Below are 4,877 nucleotides of genomic sequence, written 5' to 3'. Positions count from 1 at the left end.
GCCCACCTCCATGCCTGGCTAATTTTTTGTATTTTTAGTAGAGACAGGGTTTCACCATGTTGGCCAGTCTGGTCTTGAACTCCTGACCTCAGGTGATCTGCCTGCCTCAGCCTTCCAAAGTGCTGGGATGACAGGCGTGAGCCACCGCAGCTGGCCTCAGCCTCGATCTTTGGAGCCTCCCTGGGCTGTGCCATGTTTATCTGCGTCTCCTGTGCACAGACCCTTTCCATCCTGAGCTCACTCTGAGACTCCTGGTGTGGGATTTTTTGTCTGACAATTATAGATGGTCCCTTGTTGAGGGATGTCAAATGGAGAAACCGAAGCCCAGAGAGGGGAAGGACTGACAGCAACTCCAGTTTCCCGGCTCCCACATCCTGGTTCTCCACCCTGCCCTGCCCAGCTGGACACCTTGTCCCATCTGAGACAACAACCCCGCCTGGGTCTTGTCGCCATAAAGCCAGGATGGGCAAAGGAATGCCGTGGACCTTGTCCTGCTGGGCCCGGGGGGGCCGTGGAGCCTGCGGGTGACACCGTGACCCAGTGCCCTCGGGCTCTCGGCCCTCTCCCAAGGGTCCAGGTTGCTGCGGGGCTCAGTTCCAGGAGCCTTCCCGAAGGTCACACACTGCTCGCACGCTTCTGTGGCTGCTGGCATCTGCAGGACACAGTTCTCACACTCTGCTCCTGGCCTTAGCACAAAACCCCAAATTCTATGGGCACCTCCACCCCAAACCAGACCCTCCTCTTGTACCCCAAACCAGGCCCTCTTCCTCCACCCCAAACCTCGCCCTCCTCCTCCACCTGCAGCTCTCTCTGCCTCGAGGCCACCTGTTTCTGCTTCTCCACAGCTTCCTCTGCTGAAGCCCACGGACACCTCCTCCAGGAAGTAACCCAGATTGCCCTTCCCTCAAAGCCATCTTCTGAGCACCTCCTTCATGTCGGGCCTTGTACCGAGCACCCATCTTAGGCATCGTCTTTTTTTGAGGTGGAGTCTCACTCTGCTGACCAGGCTGGAGTGCAGTGATGTGATCTCAGCTCACTGCAACCTCCACCTCCCAGGTTCAAGCAATTCTCCTGCCTCAGCCTCCTGAGTAGCTGGGACTACAGGCACCCGCCACCGCACCCGGCTAATTTTTGTATTTTTAGTAGATACGGGTTTCACCATATTGGCCAGGTTGGTCTCGAACTCCTGACCTCAGGTGATTTGCCTGCCTCGGCTTCCCAAAGTTCAGGGATTACAGGCGTGAGCCACCACATTCAGCAGGCATTGTCTTTTATAGGTGAGGAAAGGAAGGCTCACTTGAGGACACAGGGACCTCAAAAGCTTGAGGTTCTCCTGACTTAAAAAAGCACTGTTGGCCAGGCACAGCAGCTCACGCCTGTAAACCCAGCACTTTGGGAGGCCGAGGTGGGTGGATCACCTGAGGTCAGGAGTTTGAGACCAGCCTGACCAACTTGGTGAATTTTCGTCTCTACTAAAAATACAAAAATTAGCTGGGCATGGTGGCGGGCACTGGTAATCCCAGCTACTTGGGAGGCCGAGGTGGGAGAATCACTTGAATCTGGGAGGCGGAGTTTGCAGTGAGCCAAGATTGTGCCACTGCACTCCAGCCTGGGCGACAGAGCAAGACACTGCCTCAAAAGTAAAACAAACAAATCCCCCAAAAGCAGGACTGTTAGTCCCAGGCCCACCAAGGCTATTATTTCGATCGGTTGCCTTTATACCAACCAGCAGCATTTTTTTAAGAGACAGGGTGGCCGGGCGCAGTGGCTCACGCCTGTAATCCCAGCACTTTGGGAGGCCGAGGTGGGCAGATCACGAGGTCAGGAGATTGAGACCATCCTGGCCAATATGGTGAAACCCCATCTCCACTAAGAATACAAAAATCAGCCGGGCGTGGTGGCAGGTGCCTGTAGTCCCAGCTACTCGGGCTACTCGGGAGGCTGAGGCAGGAGAATGGCGTGAAACCAGGAGGCGGAGCTTGCAGTGAGCTGAGATGCACCACTGCCCTCCAGCCTGGGCGACAGAGCGAGACTCCGTTTCAAAAAAAAAAAAAAGAGAGAGACAGGGGCTTGCTGTGTCGCCCAGGTTGGGGTACAGTGGCATAATCTTGGCTCACTGCAGCCTTGACCCCCTGGGCTCAAGCAGTCCTCCTGCAGCAACCTCCCTAATAGTTGGGACCACAGGCATGCGCCACCATGCGTGGCTCGTGTTTTAATTTTTTGTAAAGATGGGAGTCTCACTATGTTGCCCAGGCTGGTCTGGAACTCCTGGGCTCAAGTGGTCCTCCCGCCTCGGCCTCCCAAGTTTGCTGGGATTACAGGTGTGAGCCACCATGCCCAGCCCCTCAATGCAGTTCTAAAAAGAAAAACTCAGCCCCTCTCTGAACTGGAAAGTGGCATCAAACAGCATAAAGTGGAGAGATTGTGGGGAGCTGTGTTTTAACCAACACGCAATGTGTCATGCAATCTTCCACGCGTTATCAAATGTCAGACAGGAAAACGGGAAACACTGAAAACCAGGCAGCGTTGGTGAATAAATCCCACACAAACAGAACTGGGCTTTCCTCCCAAAGTGTGACGCACAGACGGCTCCCCTGACCTGAGGCCTCCTCCCCCATGGACGCCGCCTGCCCAGCTCACTGAAGGCCTTGCCTTCTCCCACTCGAAACCATCAGCCCAGGCCTCGCCCTGTCCTGCTGTGCTCACAGGTCAGCATAATTCCTGCAGCCCAGAGTCTGGAATACAGCAGGCGCCTAATACTGACTGAGCAAACACCACTCACCCCAGCTGCTCAGACATGGGGGGTCAGGCTCATTGCGGAATGCAGACCGGCCCCATCATGCCTTCTGGCCCTGAAGGGCTGGGCAGGTCCATTCCCTGCACCCTGGGGCTCCCCGGGAAGGGCGGGTGCAGGAATGTTTGCCGAGTGAGTGGACAGAGGTTTACACAGCGGGATTGATAACCCACATCAGACGTCAACCCCGGGAGAAAGGGAGCCGTCCGCCCAGCCTGGAGCAGGTGCTGGGTCTTCTGGTGGGGTGGGGTGGGGATGAAGGCACGGCATCCTCCGCTCATTCCTCCCCAGTGATTCACTGAAGCCAGCGGGTGGGGCCTGGGGTCCGGCTCTTGGGTTCAAGGCCACTGGGCCCACTCCCCTGCTGCCTGTGCCTCTGTGCCACCCCCCCCTCCTTTTTTCTGAGACAGAGTCTTGCTGTGCCACCCAGGCTGGAGTGCAGTGGTGCGATCTCCGTTCACTACAACCTCCGCCTCCCGGGTTCACGCCATTCTCCTGCCTCAGCCTCCCGAGTAGCTGGGACCACAGGTGCCCGCCAGCACGCCTTGCTAGTTTTTGTATTTTTAGTAGAGACGGGGTTTTATCGTGTCGGCCAAAAAAACCCTGGATCCACGGTGGCTCTCATGGCTGGCATTCCGCGCTGGAAAGCCCTTGGGGAGTGGTGCCGCCCCTCCGGGGGAAAAGCCCCAGGACGGAAGATGGTCCCCGCAAGGCCGCGCGGTGGTTAAGGACCTCGGCGTCCTGTGACTCCTCCTGCAACATCTTGGAACCGTTTTTTGACTCCGGTTTTCGGGAGAGGGAGCTGAGACCCAGAGAGGAGAACCTGCTCATCTGAGGTCATACAGTGATGACACAGCAAGTGTCTGAAGCCAGTTTTCAGACTTTGCTCCAAATCACCTCCTCCTACAGGAAGCCCCCTGAGTTGCTCCTCCCAGCCCCACCCCGTGCCCTGCTGATACCAGAATGAAACTGGGTTTATGGACCCTGGTGCCGCACCTCCTTCCTCACCAGCCAGCTGGCCTCCATCCGAGGGGCAAAGGTTCCCTTGCGGGGCCAGGACTCCGGCAAGGAGGCCATGCAGCAGGGAGGGGCCGGCTCCTCTTTCCCATCCCTCAGGGTTGCCGTCATCCCTGAGTCATCTCAGCTCCTTGGGCTCCTGGGCGGAGCTCCACGGCAGAGGCTGGGCTGAGTCTCTGCTGGCCGCCCGGGGTTCCAGGCTACAACCTCGCCCCCACTCAAGGGCCCAGGCCAAGCCCCCAGCCCCAGCCTGAGGTTGCTTCCATCTGCACTCAGCCACCCCTCCTCCGTGTCCCCAAACCAGCCCCCAGTCCCACGGGGGGTGTTTACTGCCCAGAGCCTTCCAGTCAGGAGCCCGGTAGGACAGATAAGCATCTCTCCAGAAGCCGCTGGAATTCCATAGAGGGGCCCCTTTGACCTTTGACCATGGGGTGCCAACTCGGCCCTTCCCTCGGAGGGTTCTGGGATTCGGGGTTCAAAAGCCTCAGCAGAGTTCAGGGACAAGGGCCTCTGCTCTCCCAGTGGGTGCCCTTGAGGCCCCAGAGTACCTGGCGGGGGGGGGAGCAGAGGGAAGGCACCCCAGGGAGGCTCCAGGGGCGATGGCCTCTCTGGACCCCAAGTGCCCCCAAGCAAGCAGATCCCGCCCACAGACACACGACGCCCCCAAGCCAAATGTGGGTCCAACCACCTCACACAGGACCCCCGCCCCGCCTGGCCCGGGGCGCCCCCAGGCTCACCCGCCGGCTCCTGGGTCCACAGCCTGCAGCCTCAGTTCTGGCGCCTGGATGGGCACAGAGGCCTCCCAGCTCCGCCCTGCCCGCCGGGTTGCCAGGGGACAGAGGCACCACCCAGGGAAGGCAGGTGTGCCCCTCCCCCCCAGCCCCACCTGAGCTCAGGAAACAAAGTCCAGAGTAGGAGGAGGGAGAAAGACGATACCAGTCTGGGTGAGGGCGGGTACCGTGCCCGCTGCCGGCTGCCCTTCCACCCCCAGGGCCTCCACGCGGCCCCGAGGAGCCAGAACTCAGCCGAGACCTCCCTTGGCTGCCTGGCCCTCCCGCTGCTTCTC

The 4,877-nt window shown here is 59.2% G+C and overlaps 1 protein-coding gene across 1 annotated transcript in view; it reads right to left on the bottom strand.

The window, feature by feature from the left end:
* MISP (mitotic spindle positioning) overlaps positions 1-4,811 on the bottom strand; it is a 14,032-nt gene extending 9,221 nt beyond the window's left edge. The window contains exon 1 of the mRNA XM_011964091.1: positions 4,549-4,811. The gene's annotated coding sequence lies outside the window, so the exon portion shown is untranslated. The remainder of the gene's footprint in view (positions 1-4,548) is intronic.
* Positions 4,812-4,877: the final 66 nt, after the last annotated feature.

This window comes from Colobus angolensis, unplaced genomic scaffold (genome assembly GCF_000951035.1).
Source record: "Colobus angolensis palliatus isolate OR3802 unplaced genomic scaffold, Cang.pa_1.0 Scaffold64, whole genome shotgun sequence".
Lineage (NCBI taxonomy): Eukaryota > Metazoa > Chordata > Mammalia > Primates > Cercopithecidae > Colobus > Colobus angolensis.
Note: the sequence above shows the minus strand (reverse complement) of the source record. Positions and strands in the feature narration are given on the sequence as shown.